Source organism: Lepisosteus oculatus, chromosome 26, assembly GCF_040954835.1.
Source record: "Lepisosteus oculatus isolate fLepOcu1 chromosome 26, fLepOcu1.hap2, whole genome shotgun sequence".
NCBI classification, from domain to species: Eukaryota; Metazoa; Chordata; class Actinopteri; order Semionotiformes; family Lepisosteidae; genus Lepisosteus; species Lepisosteus oculatus.
Genome location: NC_090721.1, coordinates 5388566 through 5410276, shown reverse-complemented (window position 1 = coordinate 5410276; position 21711 = coordinate 5388566). Strand labels below are relative to the sequence as shown.

The window sequence follows — 21711 nt, the reverse complement described above, 5'->3', positions numbered from 1 at the left end:
ACATATAAAACAATAATGCATTTAGAAATTATAGACAATATTAAAAGTTGCAAAATGTTGCAAAATGGCCTTCTCTAGTTTGTAACCTTTCATATGTTCTAAAATTATGCACACTTTTTAGATCTGTATATTACACGGTTCCCACCCAATTTATTCATATCCTTGCTGAAAAAGGAACACAAAACATAAAAAGAGAATGAGATATGGACTGAATGTTGTGTCTCACTTTAAAAAAATCAAATAATGTTATACTGTAATAACAGCAGCAATGCACAGAGTAAAGTCATATTGTCAGAATTAATTGATTTTCAGAATTTAAGAGGGTCGCATATATTCACAGCTTTAAGTGTTCTTTTAAACCAAATTAAAGAAAAACAAATCTACAGTAACAAGATGTGCAGGAGAAGTCTTCGGAATTATACTGTGGTGTCTGAAGGCTTCCTGTTTCCCTGAGGGTAATACATGGGAAACGTTCAATAGAAACGTTTAGAATCATGATCAAGGTCAGTAAATTCTCGGAAGACTGGTGGCAACTGGTCATTTACCTCCACACATTGCAGGCTGCCCTATAAAAGACTCTACAAAAAGCCCAGTCTACCACTTTCCACTGTAGTGGAAATTATCAAGAGATTGAAGCCTGCTGGTACTGCACATAAAATAAATGTTCTTGACTGGCAATCTCAAACTCCAGACCTCAATCCATTTGAACATTTATAATTATAACCCAAGATGGCTCTTCACAAAAGGAAACCAAAGGGTCAGCAATTCTACATGTTCATAAATCTTACATCTGAAACAGAAACTCATAGCAAACAATGAGTTTTCCCAGAAAAAGGAAGACTTAGCAACCACTAATTACAATGGAGGAAATGATTGTGACCCGTGTGTTTTACGGACTTAAGTTATTCTTGAAAAACATGCCTTTGCTCTTTGCAATGCTGTTCAGATTACTGTATAACATTTATATAATTTGTAAAGCCAGAATCATTATCCAATCTGTAACTTTCACAGTTATTTGATGCTGAATGTTCCTGCTTCATTATGAATAATTTCGGAGGGCTCTGTATATAATCAAATCATCACTAAATCATTCAACAAAATCAGAAAAAAAACTAGATTAAAATCACCAAAAAAAATCATAGGCTGAACTAGACGGATACCATTTGGGAAAAAAAACTCATGGCCATTTCGAATCAAAGCATCAAGCAGGTCTGGTCTATTCCTAGAAGCTTCCTAGTGTAAAATAAGGAAGAGTGGGGGAGTTCAGAACAGAAAGAAAGGAAAAAACGCAGAAAGGGGACGGAGGGGGGTGGTTTAAAGTTATTCTTCCCAATTTCAATTTCAAGGTCCACTTAATTCTTTATTAACTAATTTCTTGTATACCCGAAGGCATCTTGTCTCCAAAGCTAAGCATATGGCCAAGGACTGGAAGCTACTGGAGTCCATAATGAAAGCTGCACGCAAACCGGGGTGATGAAAAAGCTCAGGTTTGCTCCTCCATTGGCTGCCAGTGATTGACAGTGTTGTGAGTTGGGCCAGCATTGCTCCTGCCTAAGCCTTTGCTGAGCTGGGGCCCCACAGAGCTCAAAGGTACCGGCTCAATTTCTGGCACTGAATTCCCTCACTGACCCACGGACTTTGCTGCGAGCTCAGCAGGAGCACGCCATCCAATTTACAGCTCTGTCCTCCAGAGCCCCAGGAGCCAGCCTCTGGCAGAGACGAATGATGGTCAGCTCACACAGCTCATAAATTATGCAAAGGCAATAAACGCACTGTGCAAACACTTCTAACACTCTCTCTCCTCTCTTTTAATACACTTTAGAAAAAGCCAGCAGTCATACATAAAAGTCACCCACAGCACATAAAAATGCTTTGCGATTTCTGGTTCAGAGAGTGAAAGAATATATATTAAAGAAGCAAACACAGGATAAAAGCATGATACAAAAAGCATTTGAAATACTACAGCTGCACTGATGTTGTTTAAGACTGCAGTTTTATTACATATTTTATGTCATTTTGTAAAAGAAAAATGGTGAAGCCGACTACATTTTGGGCAGTGATCTATCACTCACGAGCCCCTTTTCAGCAAATGTGCAGATGAAAAGGGCCGCTTGGCAAGCAAGGAGTTAAAATAATGGGGGAAATTATTTTTTCCACTGTGTTGTGATCCATAAAAACACCCTGAGTCTTTTTTCTTTCTTCCCTGCCTATGCAGCCAATTGCTTTGATTGCTGAGATATAAGCATGCCGAAATGACTTGCCCTTGCTTGTGAAGCAAATGGAACATGCTAATAGAACTCATCGCATTACCCGATGCAAAAGTGCCATAGCTCATTACTTTAAGATAAAAGGATATCATTGTAGACGGCAAGCAGAATTGACTTTCTGCAGCTCGACTTGATGATGATTTAATCAACTGCTCTCTTTCACTTCTCATCCTCGCGCCTGTCGGTTTCGCAGGTGCCACTAAATGAGACACTCAGAAAGCGAGTGGAGAGAGAAAGAAATTGCTGTCATTACTTTTCAAGAAAGGAGGTATGCAAATTTCCGACAGTAAAAATTGCCTTCATAATGGGCAAAGTAAAATCCGCGGATCATGCTTGACAGGCAAGGGCAAGCAATTTGTATGTCCTTAAAGCGAAGAAACCACACTCATTTATAAATGTTGCGCTCCATAAGAAAAGCTACAAATAATAATAAATATAAATAAATAAAATATGGCAACAGTCAAAATGCCTTCTGCAAGGAAAGCTCTGCTAGAACCTATTTTAGTATAGCAATTTTCAGGCTTTCCACAATGGGCCGCCTATCTTGGTCTATAGTGCATCATCTAAAGGAAAGGCTGCCAGATGCATGTATTAAGTGTATATTAAGCACATCATACAAGCCGTTCAATCATTTTGAATTGCTCATTGTTAACTTCGAGATAGTGCCACCACATGCATCACACATCCCAAATGTATAAAAGTTCAGGATGGGACAATTGTGATCTCTCAATGGGAAAGCGATATTTGGAAATATTAAAGGCATTGGTATGCAATACTGCTGTTTCTTTTCTTCTATATAAGGGCAGTACAGGGTTTAAGAGAAATGGTTGCTCAATAGTTCCAAACCCAAAGGATATTATTAACGTAACATTTCTAGATCTGATTTTTCCGACATCATACACAGCTCAAAGTAAAATACCATTCAGCCTCCTCATTTAAATAGCAGGCATTACTGCAAGGCAGTCATCCCTCTGGGAATGTGCTCATTATTTATTATAGAACTACACAGTGTCCCACTTAGGTGTTGATCCAAATGATTTGCAAGGCATCTCTCAAGGGAACAGCAGTGAAAGCCGTTACAACATTTTGGACATTGATGCATATTGATCAGCAATACCGACCAAAAAAAAAAAAAAAACCCAGGCATCCATGACGACCCTGTTGGCCCCGAGCATTTTTTATTATTCAATAAGAAATTAGTCTTTAAAACGATTCTCCGGGCGAAATGTCTGCATGCTCCGGAGATGCAAAAAAGGAATCTAACCATGAAGAATGCTTGTAGAGGCCAGGCATGTCCAAGACAATTATAGTTAGGAAAACCAGAAACATAATGAGGTTTATTTTAAAAACACAATCATGCCTTGTCTGCGTAACCCTGCTCTTTGACTGGTGAACCAGTGCTGTATAGTTATTTTATTTAGTCATGTTAAATACGAGGATCATTAATCCTCCATAGGGAGAAAGGGTAGTGAAATTGATATGCAATTCAAGGGCAATGGTATTTAGACAGAGGTCTTTCATACGGCATACTCAGACCTCAATGTTTAGCAAAAGTAGAACTGGAATGTCAGACTTCTCATTTGGTACTGAATGTACAATTGATGTAGGGAAATACTGAATATACTGAAATACTCAGCTTTCAGCCTCCCTACTTTATGCCAAATATGGTTACACTAAATTTCCTTACAATGTGTCTGAACATCAAAAATGTTGTTTATCCTTCTTTCTGTTTCAGGAAACTACTGTTGTTTTTGTAGAATATCCAGCTGAGAGCTATATCTGCCCTGCAGATAAAACCTCTGAATATCTTTAATGTTTTAAGTGTGCGGTTGTCTTGGGCAGTAGGGTTCCATCCCATTCCGCTGAACTCAAGCTATAAAAGACTATTGTGATGAGAATGGCCACATCAGAAGAAAAGTACCATTCCTTATTCTCAGAGTACCATTCATTTTTCAAAGTACTGGTAACATCTAAAATGCTTGTAATTTACTCTGTAAATACATAGCATATATGGTACTTAAGATGTTTACAAGTTAATCAAGAACTAAGACAAGCTACATATTTAGCTAAATATATACTAAAATGCTAACATTTTAGTTGTTTCTAGTGTTCACAGTAGTGAGCCCATTTTTTTTAATTACACTGTATTTTAAAAAAAAGCTCCACGTTATTTGTATTCATTCGGAGCTGTGCAGTGGCAGATATAAGTACTGTTAAACATACTCGATGTCCTTTTACAGCACAGACGCGCCTGAAAATTTTATTTTATTTAAGAACAATTCCATTAGGTTGCCCATTTGATACAATGACGGCTACTGCTCACACCTGGGAAACAGAGCCCAGGAGCTGCATTCAAATCTCAAGCTAAAAGCTGCAAAACACTTATTATCTTGCCAATGTGAGCCCCCATACTAGCGTTGGGAGTCCTGTGTCTCCCAATGAGAAAACTTGGGTACTTGCAGAAGAGTGGAAGGAGTTAAGGCTGTAGGCTGCTTCCTTTGAGTGTGGGACAGTATGAAGGATGGCAGAGATTGCCAGGGTCAGATCTGACAGTGCCAATTTGATGTGCTGCCGTCAAGGGCTTTCTAAAAGCTGCGCGTCCTGATGGTTTTCTGATGCAAACAGTCGCATCACAAAATGGTTTTCCTCTCCCGCTGCCTTCGCTTCCATCTGCTGCTGGGCCGAGGCACAGCCGGCTGCCTGCCTGTCACAGCATGCCTTAAAATTAGCTGGGGAGGAGGTGCTCAGTTGTGCTAATTACATTTTAATCATTGGAAATGTGTTGGCAAATCAAGCCTTGATTGCCATCTTGGAGTCTGTCTTCTCCAGCAGTGAGGAGGGCCTGCATGAATTAGCCGAGGCCTGCTGGGCCGGCGCCTTGCACAGAAAACAGAATATGGCGGCCACCGGCCCACTGCTGAGCCTGCTTTGGCACGTTATTAAAAAAAAAAAGCCACAAAAACTTATTTCAGATCGACACTCGGTGAGCTCTGCTCATTCTCACGTCCCCGGGCACTGGGGCTGCCTTGCACATTTATACGCTTGCAGTCGGAAAAGCAACTTCAGTGCTCCAGATTCACAACAGCATGGATGGTGTTGTTAAGCAGAATGCAGAAGGCTTAAATGGAGTTGGTGCATTTCACGGCACTACTGGTCTCACTCTAAAAGGGCAAATTCCAACATTTCAGAAAGGACTGGGGGAAAGTGGAAACAATTACAATTATTCATCTGATGCAAAGAGCACTGTCACCAAATAGACAGGCCTCTGTGAAGACGCCTCTGTGTTAGAAGGAAAGGCACTGTGCAATGATCCATGAAACAGACATAGTAGTCCTTCCAGATATATACTAAAATATTGTGCACTGAAATCACTTAGGAGCTTAACTCACTGTAAAGGAAATAAAATCTGAATGAGACAATAAAATGGACATATATCTCATTTTATATAGCTAAACTCTACTTTGTGGGACACAACATATTACTCTGGGCTTTTTTCACAATCATCCAGCAATTTGCAGGAGAGTGCTTTTTTATTGTAATGGCTTTAGCCCTTCATTAAGTAAGTCAAATTTTTGCAGTGATGACATCAATGTCTGATTTATATAGCATCTGCTTGATGTTCAGCTGTCATTTATGAAATTAGAAAAAAACAGAGTCTTTGCTGGAGGGCTTGAAACAGTCCTGCACTGCGACATAAGGCAAACGTCTACTCATCCAGCCAAGTGCAAGTCGCCATGGAGAGTCTATGCAGGGCTGAAGTCTGTTGTCTAGTCTAATAGAACCAGGGCAAATCCAGACCCTTGGATATCAAATTGCATCAGCTCAACATCTGAAGGCAATTTCCTTTCAAATGTAAAATTTGATCCAGACAGCATTAATTTTGACCACTAATGCAGTATTCCAGTCGTTGGGATTTGGTAAAAAAAAACGTCTTACATTGAATAATGAAGTCTTTATAGTCCCTTATCCCAGTTTTAATCCCATGTGCTTAATGTTATGAACATTGTTTTTGTTTTATTATACTCAGGCATGATCTGTCAGAGCTACTTAAAGCCATTTAAACAAGAACAGAAGAGACTTCAGACATGAGCAAGTAACTGGTTTCCTACAAAAAAAAGGCTTGAAAAATAACCAACACAAACAACTTGGAGAAGAATGCTAGCGTATGATATGAAGAATCTCCATATCCTTGGAAGCCCAATCTTTTGAAGAAGGGAGGGGAGACTAATTAGAGTATTAGAGTACATACTTGATGAAAAACACAGCAGGAAAGCAGAAAATAATTACAAGCAGAAATGCATGCAGAAATATAGATCCTTCGAACCAAGCTGTGCTGTTGGCAGGCATGAGAAGAGTTAAAACGCAGTAAAGGTGTGAAAAGCGTTTCTTTAAAATAACTTGTCAGTTAAACTGCTTTCCTCAACAGATGTGCAGGCAAGGCCTGGAGTGAATCCTGGCACAGACAGATGGTGCTGGAGGGTAAGTCAGTGTTCAGTTGCTCTCAGGGGCCTAGATGAGCAGGGAGGGGTTCACTATTTTTTAGCAGCAGGTAAAATTCATTTGTTACACAAGCTCCAACTGGGCTGTTAGCGCCAAACTTAATATCTAAGACCAATGAGGCATCTCAACTTATTATTTTAAGGAGGAAATAAAATATGCCTGTGGGCAGGCTGCCCTCCTATTGAACGGGAACAAAAATAGATAAAAATGTCACATTTCTGCTTCATCTTTTCTTCGGATTTATTCAGTGCAAGGGTTCCCCATCTGTGCCCCCTTTTATAACGTAACATTTAGGGGCGAGAAGCAGATGCTAGATTAATTAAAGATTAATGGGAGGTTTTTAGACAATTAAATACATCAGATTCCATTGTTTATACCATTACAGAGTATCCCACGGGATACATCATTTTCATGTGCATTTTAATTACTGCATGCGGCCCACATTAGCATTGTTGTCATCTTTATTTCTCCAGTTTATTTCAATGCACAGCAACTCTAAATTGTGTCATCACCACTAGCCAATCAGAGCTCTATCTTTTGCGAGGCAGTAGACATAAATTATGGTTCCATGCTGAAGATGACTACAGGTGGTGAAGACAACATAAATCAAAGAAACTAGGTAGAAGTGCATATGCTTCACACTCATTAACCCCTTGAGCACAACAAAAAAAATCCATTAAGCATCCAGCAGAAAATATAATACAATGTGAATTATTTCCACGATGGGAGAACACATTACAGGATTTCTTTTTGCTTAATTCATCATACACTGTAGCTGAATTTACACGCACAAAGGAAAACCTTATAAGAAGACATTTGCAGAAATTGCTGTTGTAAGAAAATGAATTGCTTTGTCTAGGCTACGACAGTCACAGCAGCTGACAAGAACCACAGCAGCTGACAATATCATATGATCTTTTTTTTTTTGGCTTTGTACTTTGTGTCTAAAACTCTGACCTTGATGCCCTGCAGAGAATTTCACAACAGGACACTTGCGCTGCGCAAGTATTTTATTTTTATAAACAAGATACACTGTACAAAAAAGTATCATCAAAAAGGAACACCCATTCCATTTAATCTACATTGTTGTTCATCAGTCTTGATAGCACTGAAAACCACCAAAATATGCATGGTCAAGGTCTCCTAATGTAGGCTGGAATTCCGAATATAAGCATTCCTATTCCAGTGAAAAGGTGGGTACTATGCTTTTGTGCCAACCACTCACTGTCTGTCTAATCACAAAGCCCCATACACATGACAGCACACAACTAACTTCCATTGTCTCAGGTGACAGACCGGGTCATTGCCCACTACCTAAAGTTGATAGATTTTATATTTTCTTCATCATTTGTTGCAGCTGGGGACACTTTACTAAAATGTCTGCTAGTGCCAGAAGGAAGTCTTTGGATTCCATTACCAACAGTATGACATGCATGATGCGCCCCTCAGCCAGGTATAATGTACTTTCTTTCGACGTTAAAACTTCCAGTTTAAGCTTCATCTGAAAAGAATTTCCCATTGTAATTTTTGAAAGGCAGCTCCCACTATTCCGAAATCTTTAACCAATACATTAAGCGTCTGACTTGCTTTTGTAAAAAGGCTAAAAGACAGAAAAGAAAGCTTACAATCTTTACAACCCTGCTGGAAACCATCAAGGTTGAAGTAGAAGCTCTTGATTTATACGCCCGAGGTGTTTTTAGGATCCTTGTGACATTTTTTCCTTCTGTTTGAAAAAAGAAGAACATGATAGGAAATACGCAGTTCTAAATACTGTGTTAATGTGGCAATTTGTCTTATAAAAAGTTCAGGTGGGTAGCTGCGTCTGCATGCGTAGTCTGCAAAGGAACAAGCAATAGGTTTATTCCATGCTGAAAAAAAGAAGAAAGAGAACACAACGTTTCGGCTGTGAAGCCTTCTTCAGGCGTGAGGGATTTGTGAAAGGCTTCACAGCCGAAACGTTGTGTTTTCTCTCTTCTCTTTTCAGCATGGAATAAACCTATTACTTGTTCTTTATTATAAAAAGGCAGTCAGATGTATTTCAATAACATCTATTAAGTCACAAGTGTTTTATAAAACCAAATGCCTTCTTAGTTGGCTTGTGTGATCCCCAAGGTTGTTTGTGACAGGAAGCTGCTCTAGGCACCTCAGTGCAGTTTGTGCTACTTAAGCATTGAGACTCACAGGCATTTTCTATATGTGCAGTCCAAACCTTAGTTTTCTTTAAAGGGCTTTTCTTTAACAGACACAGTGCTTCCATTTTAAAGCATTTAATCAGTTACACCCTTATGAATGCAGACCAAACAATGGGCATTTTCTGAACCTATGAACTTTTCTTCTGAATAAAACCGTGTAGCACTATTGCTATTCTGTTGTAAATGACTGCTGTTTTTTTCTGCTAGGTTCAACGGACCACACAGCCTTAAACTAATTGCAGCTGATATTAAGAAACACGATCTGATACATCTCTTGATTCTCTTGTAGTTGCAATGATGTGCGAATAGTAAAATTATCATTATGGTGCTGAATTAACTAACCAGGTATAGGAAGAAGCATTGCAATTCACAGCAAGGCACAGACATAAACAAGCACAGTCAAACCCTGTTAAATAAAGCTATTCGTGTACTTGCCACGTTGCATGTATAGTTATCGAAAGTATGTACTGTACAGTAGCCTTGGTTTTTACAGTCTATCTGGCATTATGGTTTGCTAGAAGCTCTGATGAATGAGATCACCACACACAAGTTGTAACAAAGGCAATGTAAAATAAAGCAGCTGTGAAAAACGCTAAAGGAAGGTTTTCATTTTTGATAAGGCAGAAAATCCAGTAGGACCCTCCCCAACAATGATTGCAGCTTTGCAATATCTTCATATAGGGACTGCTCTCTCACTACAGGCAACAGCAGCAATTAACTGACAGCCTTCCTGAAAAGAGAAGATAAACTTTGGCAGAAAACACCAGGGAGCACCAGCCTTCAGAACGAGGAGTGCAAAGCGAAACTGATGAGATTTAGAGTCTTTGCTGGGAAAAAAAAAGATAATGAAAAGGCTAATTTTACTGGCACCTTCACATTAGCTACACGATGTACATTACGCACAGTATCTTCTATGTTACGGTCCTCAGCTTTGAGCCAAATGTCATTTAAGGAAACCAGAACATAGAATGGAAAGTATCTAGAAAAGAAGAGTGTCAATGAATCAATACTTCATGACATTTATACAAAATATAATCGTATCTATTCATCCTACATATACAGTATTAATATACAAATATAGTGTAGACAAACACACTATATATACATACACGCATGCATATATAGACATGTATCTATATACAGAGAGAGATATTTGACAGACTGGGGAGACTGCAGACATGCTCAGCACTGAAGTCGCTTTAGAGTTAGTCATCTCAACTCATTGTAAAGCTTTAGCTGATGACAGGTTGACAGAAAAATCTGTTTTCCTTTCCATATCACAGACTTCCACGTATGAACACTGTGAAATATGTCAGAACTTCCTTCAAGCTTGGGAAGCTTGAGATGGCATCCTCTCCCAGTGGGGAGCTCTTTTAACCTGCACTTCTGTGGATTTCATGTGACCCAAAATCTGGGCTTTCAATGAAGTGAAGTTTCAGAGAGCGAGAAGAAAGAAGCTGTTTACGAAAAAAAAACCCATCAACTGTTTGGCAGTCACATGATGATCCTGTTTTCCCAATACTTTCCATCTTGACAACGTTATATATAGTATGGCTTTTCTAGTCAGTCTCACAACTAAAAGATCCTTTCTTTTTACATAATGAAATCTGCAGACTAACACAAACTTACGAACATATAGCTGAATTTACATTCAGGCTATTAAATCACGCTACTGTCAATAATGAAGCTCAAACAGCAGAAAATGATGACAGCTTTCATGCATATATTTTACTGTGGCACAGCATGCTGCATTAATTACAGGGCTAAAAAAACATTAGACAGGGCCTAGGCCCAGTACAGTACCTAGGTCAATTTGTTATGCAACATCTGTACTGAAGTGAGAGTCACAAATCCTAAAAGAGGAATGTCATGGAACAAACTAACTACCCTGGCTAAGTCTTTCCAGATACATACAAAGCTTTGAAAATTAAACTAGATACCTGGTTACACACCAGTAAAACTATCCTTTTCTAATTGGCAATCAGTATGTGCTTAAAAGTCCATTCCATGCCCCTAAACTCCTACCAAACATTAAATCTTATTCATGACATTTCATTTCAGCACGCCAATATGTGACTAAACTGAGCACATGTTTATCATACACACAAATCTGGATTAAAAGCCATACATAAAGTATTCATAAACACAAGCATGTCCAACTGCAATTAAATGTAAAAGGAGGATAACGTAAAAGATTTTTGAGAACAAAAGGGTTGAGCTTTTTACAACTTTTTCACAAATATCCTGAACCTACCTCACAAAGCAGGTACTGTATATGCAAGTTTGACAAAAAATACCTGACATCAAGAAACCACTGCAGAATGTAGTACAATGAGACATCCCTGTGATGAAACAAAAGGGTAAGGAGAGAATCCTTCAGAAAAGGAAATTATTAAATAGCTTTCATAAACCCTTGAGGTGTGGTAACCTTATTTCCTATCATACATGGTCCACTTTGATTCAGTAGGTACAGTATAACAGATGGCATGACATGGTATTCTATTCCATTAATCCAGAGCTTCAAGCTGATTTAAAAGCCTCCTCTGAGTATAACCAGGAAGACGTGGTGTGCAAATATGTATCTCTAAAAAACAACCTTGTGCATTAGAATCAGCCATGCCTAATTCGGAACATCTCATAACTACGTTGGCAAAGATCCACTTAATGAAAATATTTTCATTTAAGTCTGACGCTCAGTAAAATGAAATTAAAAGGAACTCATGCTTACTGTTAAAACAAATTACTTACTGCACTAAATTACATTTGCTTTTCCTTCAGAACATCAAATGAGCCAACTCCACCACTCCTCAGCTAATTATTCACTGTGTTCACCTCCAACTTATCCCACGAGCATTCACAAACATGCTTTTTTTTCCTCCCCAATTGGTGGTGGAGAATTACTGAAATCTAATTTAATCCTTAAGATGCTGGTTACAAATGTGCTCAATTAAAAAGGGATCAGCCCTTGGGGAGAAACCCAGCAGCTGAGAGGTGAAAGTCACACGGTTCTCTGTTTGTGAGTAATTATCATGCTAAGCAGAAGAGCAAGATGCCAGTTTGAGGAATCTGCTCAATCTGACACATACGCTGTCAGGGATTATCAACAAGCAGAAAACAGAAAAGTCCATAATGTCCACATTTCAGAAAGAAAAACAGTTTAGAAGACAGTGCATGCACTTGAATAAACGTCTTTCAAATTAGAATAACCATTAAGGTTTTCTCTATGCCTTTATGTGTGAAATATTTAACAATACATCTGTTAAAGGGAAAAAATGGCCTTTTCAAATTTCATTTTCCTGCTGAGAAATATTTGTCGACCTATAAGAAGAAAAAAACTCTGTCCCATCGAGAGTGGTTACAAGTGGATTGTACTAGTATTATTTCAATTTTCAGCTCTCAGAATAGGTCTTCAGCAAGTGGAGTACTTTACAGTGGGGTAAGGTATCCTTAAAGCTGCAGAACCCTCAAATCACAACAATTCTCCGCTTTCGAGTGGCTTTGGAAATTCAAGAACTGTAGGTTTTGGTCTGCTAGACGTTTCTAATAACTGAAAGTTTCATGTGACAACAGGAATGATTCAGATCATTCCAATTAAATATTAGACCTCACGGTCAGCCTTTGGAAATAAAAAATCACACTGAACTCACACTCCCCTCAGGTCGTGTAATTAATTTGCTTCCAAAAATAATTTGTATTTGAACTACTGTAAGTACATGTTACTATTATATAAGAATAATTGTAAGATATCATCACATTATAAAATTAAATCACATGCCTACTTTAGCCCCAATCTCTATCAAAAGGCGCCACAAATACATACTGTACAGCAGATCTACAAATTTGATTTTATACTGCAAAACACTGTCAATTCAATGATTACAAAAGGGGTCCGATCTCTTCCTTCCATTTAGAAACAGGTAATGTTGCCTGTAACTATAATCCTGGGGATCATTTTTCCTCCCTCTGTTGTGAACCATTTTGAGCCACCAACCAGCTCTACCCCAGTACCTGTGGCTTATGTGCTCCATAAAAACTGAAATGCACATTCCTTGTGCTCTTTAGCAGTGTCAGCTAAGGTCCTGCATGCTTTATGACATCCAGGACTGGCTCCTCTTTAAAAAAAACACTGAAGTGTTTTGTCAGCCATAATTACTCTCCAATTATATGGTCAAAACATCATATTAAGAGCACTTTGTTGTCTGGTTGCAGCCCTTTGATCACGTTGCCATGGAATGTGCTTTGCATTAGGCCCTGGTATGATGTATGTTTCCCTTCAGTGCAGAAATAACAGTAAATGCAGCAGAGTGGGCCCCACCTGCAGAGCAGCCTGTTTGCAGTCCCTCAGGGCTGGCTCCGTACTGCTCAGCTGAGAAAACTTCCTCCCTCTCTTCACATGGTAATATGGGGGTGGGTGTGTGTGTTGGGGAGGGTGGTGGCAAGCGAGAGGAGAACTACTGCAGCAGGACTTTTTAAGTATTTGCCTGAACTGCCATTTGCTTCACTCCAGAAAGAGTAGAGGAATAAAACAGCTTGTAAATAAAACCAGACCAGGAATCTTATCCATCCTTTCAAATGCATATTACATAAGAGTTACCTTCAAAAACATCTTAAAATGCATTTATTCTTGGAAGGTGTTCTAGGGTATATAAGATAAAAACCAAGAACATTTGAAGAAATCAATGGTAAACATCATAAAAAGCAGATAAGTAGGGATCTTGGGAAGTAACATGGAGCCAGAAACCTATAAGAATGGAATAAGTAAATGAATGGAAGTTTCTGAGTAACCCAACAGTAACAAAATGCAAAAAAGCCAAGCAAAACAGATAAGAAAGAAACGTCAATGCTCTAACAATAACACCCCCACTGCAACTGACAATTAAAAAGATTTCCAAGAGAGGGAATTCAAATCTTTAACTCACAAGGGTCACAGTTCTTAAAGCTCTTCTCAAGACGCACTGAACTTGCCTGTGTCCTGACTGCCCAGGCTACAAATTCCCAGCGTGTGCAAAAGCTAATGTTTTTCTGGGCTTCAGTGAGGAAGACCCTGTGAGCACCTTTTCTGCACCAAGAGCTCTCCAGACGTTACTCACAAATCACACGATTACACCGCATGTCAGCAACCCCTGCAGTGCTGAAAACAAAAGCGAACTGCAAGCCAATTAAAACGGAAACTGAGAAAGATGGATTGGGCCGGGTCGCTCTGGTGTGAACTTGAGCAGCTTACAACGATACTTCCGACGACTTCCAGACCCGCTAATCCGACAGCTACTTTCATCCACCCGGTTGTTGTTTTTTTATCTTCTCATTTGCAGCTTCTGATCGAGCAAAAAGAAAACTGCTATCAGATTAATCCCCAGAGGCCTCAAGGTTTGATTTCACAGGCAGTGTGATACTCAGTCACAACTGTCCCCCGAACTCAGATCTTTTTTAAGCAGCTCTGGAAGACATGAATTTTATATGGACAAATGACACCAAACAGCAATTTCTTTTAATGTACACATAAAATAGGCATTATTCACTTCGCGAAAAGGCAGGTTTCATTTTTTAATATTGCATAAAGATTGGATAGTGCATCTGCATAATTTAATCTTTTGTGATTAATCTTTTATTCTTTCTTTCCGAATTGTGAGAACAGCCTGTTGGTGCTACTGTATAATATAAATAACCAGTAACTATTTTTCCCATTACTCACACAACAACATGGAAGTCTATCTATCCAGGTAAATTGGTGTCTCTGAATTTAACCCTATATGCTGTGTGTGTGCTCTGCAACTGGCAGCCCATGCAGGAAGTAGTCCTAGCTTGCACCTTGCTCCTGCCAGGTGAGGCCTCTATTCACTGCTGTCTTCTAGTGATAAAGCAGTTACTGAAAATGGGTACAAAAACAAGTGCTTCCTTCTGATCAGACTAACACCTAACAACAGAAAGCTTAATACTATTTTGCAGTTCAGTTGCATTAAGTGGGGTGTCTAGATATCACCAATGTCTTTGAAAGCTTAAACAGAACCTGCTGGACAAGTTCACAGTCACAATTTGTTTAAAGCTATTTGAAGTCAACATTTAGCTGGTCAATCACATGTCCTTTTGACCGTGTTTACACATCCCAGTCTTAGCACTACGCGCTTTTTGGAAACAGCGTTGCAGAATCCTGGCCTGGACTCCCCCCTCCGTCATACCATCTGCCCACTCCTGTGGGTCTTTTGGATGATGTGCTCACACAGGCCGCCGCCTTGGCGGTGTGTTCTCCCAGCAGGGAGGCTGCATGTCTCCCTTGTGCTTGACGAGACACTCCATAGCACTTTACTCGCCCAGTGAGTTGGCTTGTGGTCATGCTGGAACATCTCAGCGCCATCTGGGAAGAACTGGAGCATGGCAGGGAGCAGCTGGCCATGTAAAACAGCTATTTAAGCACTGGCAGTCACCCCACCACTCTGTGGGCAATATCACAAGCTCTACCTGAATCCCTTACCAGGAACAAAGCAAAGCAACAATGAGGGAACTCCATGGCATAGGATCCAAGGCCCATATAATCCCAATACTCCAGTGACGTCTTTGCAGCCTAACCCCTTCAGTAAAGCATCTGCTGTGATTGGCTGATTGGAACATACGCTGTATTAACCAACAGAGCGATGTCTGCCTCAGGCCGCAAGAAAAAAATAAGAGAATGGACATTACTGAAATGACCTTAACAACTGTGGCTGAAAAGTTAAAAATGCAGAAAACACTGCGAATCACAGGATTAGAAGAGTCATTTTAACCCATTGTATTCTGTGGCAAACCTAACAGTTTAAGTGGTTTTCTGTTGGCATTTGAGTTTGTGTTAAGGAGAGCTGTGGTTTCGAAACAGGAAGTAACAATGGTCTCAGATAAGAGAAGAGCATGGGTAATTGAGCAGTGTACTTAAGATCTTATCTCAGAGTAAGCAGCATGGAGGTTTGCTGGAAAAGGGCACAACTTTCTAGGAACTTCTTCAGAATAGCTCTGAAGTCCTGGCATCTAGAAACAAAATAAAACCTTTCAAGAAAAAACACGCTACCTTTGGTAGACAAAAGGGTAAACTTTTACCTATTTTAACTAGGACAAACCTACTCCTTACTTGCCTTATGGATTTGACACTTTTTCAAGGGGACCATATGGATAAAATGTAAAATGTCAGTTAAATGGGTTTACCTACAAATCAGCCATACAAAATTTCTGCCCTATCTTAAAACACTCTAAGTGTATTTCTGAAAAAAAGAGATTTATAAATTATATTAAGGTGAGGACAACAATAAAACTGCAGAAATATCAATTATCACCGTATAATTTTTTCCCAAGTGTTTTGCTGACACACACATTATTTCACATTTTAATAGCCAATAAAGTGTTTTATTAAATCATTAGAAGGTAAGCTGCTTATAAGAGCTGGGGATCACCAGTTGCATACAGCCTTAGTTTTACTGGCTATTGAATAACAGTAACAGAAACCCTCCACATAGTTCCTAGACAGAACTTAATACAAAAGTTCATTGTTTTTTTTTTCCTTACAAAGGTACTGATTGTTTGCTATGGAGAAGCACAACGGGAAATCCAGAAAGGAATTCAAACAATATCCGATCTTTGTCCAAAATCCCAGAAGAGATATGATTTCGGAAATTCTTTTTCTCGATGGGAACATATTAATGAAAGTGCTAAAGATACTGGTGTCTTTTCCCTCTCACCCCAACTACCCACCCCCCCCACCTTTTACCTACCCCCCCTACACACATATACACATACACCCCCAAGGAAATGTCTTCTACTTGTTCAGCCCTGAAGGTACCATTGAGCTAACTGAAAAAAGCCCCACTAAGACCAATTAAGGCCTTTACCATGAGGCTGAAAGGAAGACAAATGGAGGCAGAAAGCCCGATTACAAGAAACCTTTGTACAGATGTAAAGCAATTAGAGTGGTCTCAGGGGCCAGACAGCGTGGTACCTGCAAGTCACGGATCCTACATCTTGTCTAAACTTGGAACAATCCGTCTTTTTTGTTGGGGATAAGCTGAGCCTTGTATTAGTGTCATATATCAGCTGATAGCAGGGTATTAGTTTCCTCCATGTCGTGGAGCAGTGGTGCCTGCCAGTTTGTCCCTTGTGAGTAACAGGAAGAGCATTATGCAGTCATTTCAAAGTTAGTCCTTGTAAAGCGATTTTAAACCAAGCGGCTGAAGAATTGAGCTCTCAAACGACTGCAGCTATCGTTTTGGTTTTCAAAGGGGTTTCTCGGTTTCCAACAAATCGCATTGTGATTTAACAGCAGAACCCCATCTATCCTCTCTGTCTACCACGCCAATTGCTAATGTGCTCTCAAATACCGTGAGGTTTTATCGGGCACTCTCTGTTAAATTAAAATAACGCATTTAAGCTGAAAGATCCATTGGGAAACAGTCAAGGGGATCATGAAAATGAATGCTTTGAGACAGTTCACAAGAACAAAAAATTGGAGCCTTATTCACAAATTCCTGCCACTGCTATGTAAAGGTATTAAATATCAAACGCACAAAATGTGTCCTGCATATGTTTAATCACATTCGCTGAACAAACAACCAATTAGAAACTGCCGTAGATCACATGTAATTGCTTTGAATTAACGATAACGCTACTCGCCATGCTGACCGAAACAATATTAATTGAGAGAGTGTGTCAGCCAAAAGGTCGCGTTTAGTAGAAGGTAATAAATTGGTCCCTAATTGAAATTTATGTTCAATAGTCGCAGCGACAATTAACAAGTAAAATTGTTCTTGCGACCAAAATGATGAAGTAATTTTGACAAATAATAGCCAAGCCATAATGACCTTTCTATTCCACATTGTGTCTCAAGCTCACATTATTAATTGTCTTTAAAAAATCAGGTAGGAGAGAATTAAATGCTTTCCAGTCACAGTGTCTAATGGGAGGAATAACAGGGTCCTGAAGTCGGCATATACTTGTCCCTGACCACATTACTCAAATTAATTTCTCCTTTTGTGGTGTAGCACTCGTTTCCAGCAAGCAAAGAGAAAAATGAAACAAAACACATTTGCTCTGCTGTCTCACATGTGAGGTAGTCTTATAGGTACTGTATGCTGTAAGGCTAGAAACCCGGAATGAGACTGATAAATGTTAAACACAAGGCACCGCAATTAGACCTTGCACAACAATTCATCATTTATAATTAAGGATAATGATAATGGAAATATCACCACCTCCTACTTCGAAAGAATCTTGAATATACAGTAGGTACATTAACATAGGTGCAGAGAACTCAGAAAGGTGATTTACTAATACTGATCAATGCACATATCTGGATATCTATACATGGCTGGATGTAACGTGACAGACTATTTTTTATCATGGCTTCTATCTGGTATTAGATACCACCATTTCCCCAAACAAAGGCCATGCAGCTCCTGCAGTAAATAACACACAAGTTATTACCCCATTAATCAGCAAATTAGCTTCCTTCAACGAGCTTCACAGTGAGATGACACCAACTCAATCTTGTTAAGATCTTGTAAGGTTCTCAAATTCTATTAGGTTGCTGTTGGCAAGGCTATTTTATTACTATGCAATACTGTTGCTGATACGTTGGTCGCAAGGTTGGTTATTGTTCATGCGCGTCTAAAATTTAAATATAGTAGGTATATAATTCTATGAGGCTTCTTCCCCAGCAGAGGATACAGTAGCTATGTAATAAGTGTATGAGGCTTTTCCCCCCAGTAAGATACTGTTCCAAAATGAAATTCATTATCTGACTCCTGTGCTCCTTTAGTGGAATGTACAGGGTAAATGTAATATAACCTAATTTTTACATATACTCATCATCTCAGAAATAAGTAGGAGACTAAAGGACAAGTATCAAGCTTTATATCAAATAGAGGACGAATCTTAATGTATTGTTTTTTCCCCATTCAAAATTTTTGATTGATAATGTATGAATACAGTTCAAAAATAGAATGAAAACTAAGTTAGTTATGTATCACAGCAAACGGAGCACAACTCTCTTTTTTTTACTGGTGTCTTTTTTATGATGGGAGTAACTAAGAGAGAAAACCATTTTTACTTACGATTTGGGGTCAGCGAAGTTCCTCTGCACCACTGGTTAAAGACTTCAGCAGATGGCTTAAATACTCGGCTTGTGAAAGGCCTTGACTTAATATTTTTGGCAGTACAACAGGTACAGTGTATGGCAAAGGTTCATGTCAAATACTTTGTTTTACAAGAGCCAACCTAAAGAAAAAAAACAATTGCTGAGAGCTATGAAGTAGTGGTATACCAAAAGCACTGGGCATAGTCGGTTACTCCTTGTTGTAACTATTTACTCAGCAAATTGGGTTTGTATCCTTCCAATGCTCTTCATTTCCTGATATCATCATTGTGCAACTGCACACCATGAGAATAAATATGTTTCTGGTTAAGATCTATCTACAATTCCTTTTACAGACTATGAGCCAAAACAAGGATGCCCTGAGCACTTCATGCAGATAATAAAAAACGCATGATGGTAGTCTTAAAAGTGTTTTTTGTCTCCCCTGCTCAAAGGACTTCATTCGATGTTAGTGGTAAGGACGGAGTTTCCATTAAGAATATGGGAACAATAACCAGGATTTTTTATTAATTACAACTAATGGCACTGCGTATATGCAGCCAAAGAAAAAAGGAGAAAAAACAGATCCTGAAAGAATCATATTGTACCAAAGTCAGCTCTTGATGGATCTTTTCATCACATCTACACTTGTCATTTGCCTTGTTCCTTAAAATATAATACATTTTTTTTAGTTTCTAGTTGCATTGATTATAGTCTGTCTATTAATGTGATGTCTACAATACAGTTGTTACTCAAGAATCTAGCGTAAAAGCCAAACATTTTTTCAAATACATAAAAATAATTTGCGATTAATTCTACTTTCATGCTAAATCTTACCCTTGTGGGTTTTACAGCCATAACTGGTATATTAATTTGCTTGAGGCTTGTTTTTCCATAAAGCTGTGATTTTCCTTTTTTTCTTTCTTTTGGCCAGGCTTAATTGTGTTACACGAGTGAAACACTAACACTTGTTTTGATCACACTAGACAGCTAGCCTGCTTTGGAAAACTGGCTATGAACTACAGACAACTGTCAGATAACAACATACAGGCTTTACTCTATTATTCATTCACGTTCCTAAAAGCTCAGAGGAAATGGTGCTAAAATTATCCCTTAAATAAAAGGAATTCCTGTCTAATACTGGTATGCTGAAACATTTTGTCTTGCTATTTATGTCAACTACAGAAAATTAATTACTATACATTTTTTTTCATTCTACAAAGCCAGAAACCCTAACACATGCATAGAGGTATGTCTATTATCTCCCAGGACAGCCCAGAAAAGGCCAAAAAGCTCTATTCTTCTTAGAGTCACTTTCTACTTGAGCTCAAGGCGGGCCCCTGAGGTAAACATGTTATAATTCAGATCACCTCCTACTGAAAAAACGCCCTTCGCTCTCTAACAGTATATATTTTTCATGAAAGCCTCCACCTTCAAAATCACTGCAGTCCCTTTAAAAAGGAATGTGTAAAAAGAGATCTGCACCTGAAAATCTTCTGAACCTTCCTGAAAGAGAGGCCAAGGACATTCTATCCCAAGCGTTAGATTGGTTTCACATGAGTTGATTAGACTCATCCATGCTAATTACACTGAATAGAACTAATTAGGAGGAACTACTATTCAGCTAATGAGGATTCGGGCTTCGTCCGTCTTAGGACTTCATTTGTTTTTCAGTTTTAGGAATATCAGCAGTGCACTGTCACCCCACAGCTACTACCTTCTTATTTTCATAATTTTTCCATTATGCAGCATTTGAAAGCTACATAATGCTAATGGTTTTAAGCCCTTTACCATTCTGACTTGTGATACCGTTCTCTTGATTTAAGTACAAAAGAAATTTAAATATAAGAGTGGAAGCATCTTGGGTATGTGTTTGCTAAAAAGAAAAAAATAATTCTGGATTAAACTGTAAAATAGATTTAATATTTAAATGTATTCATGCAAACTCTATATTAATGCATATATACCTAGTATGAAGTCATTTTTATATTTCGCAAGCAACAGCCCACAGATGGGCTACCTGACTTTATTCCTCCATGACCATAGCATTTATTACAACAGCTTTGTCATCATGACAGTTAACACCAGAGATTCTGGATAATTACAAAAACATACCCATTACCAAATCTGCCACATAACAGAGTGCACACATCTGGGCTGAGAGCATTAACTGAGAAAAGGTTTTTTATTAAAGAGATACTTCTTTATTGTTGTCCTCCTAAAGGGGCATTCATTAGACTTCAAGTTTCTGTTTGTCTGCTTGTTACGATATATCTGTGGGACAGCAATAGCATCCCTTGATGCAATATGCCCCTTTTCAGTATATAGTTCTCCCTTTCCCCATTAGCAAAAGTCCACAGCTCATTGAAGGGGACTCTGGGAATGGGGTCAGAACTCCAGTGAACTGAATGTCCATAAGGAACAGCAACAGTACAAGAGATATGTAATAGTACGGAATGGCACAATGGGTGCTTTACTGTTCCGTGACTCTCCAATCTGTAACTTACAATTTTAAAAAGAAGCAATAAAGTTACAAAGTATATGATAGAAAATTCATTTTCAAATGTGAGTTGCACATTAGTCAAAGACTGAAAAAGTCATTAAGAATACATTAAACATTACTGCTGTAAACGCAACACTATTGACACTAAAAGACAGCTGTTGA

General features: G+C 38.8%; 1 protein-coding gene across 14 annotated transcripts in view; it reads right to left on the bottom strand.

Annotated features, from left to right (window-relative positions):
- Window positions 1–21711, bottom strand: part of auts2a (activator of transcription and developmental regulator AUTS2 a) — a 319096-nt gene that overhangs the window by 119231 nt on the left and 178154 nt on the right. The gene's annotated exons all lie outside the window — the stretch shown is intronic.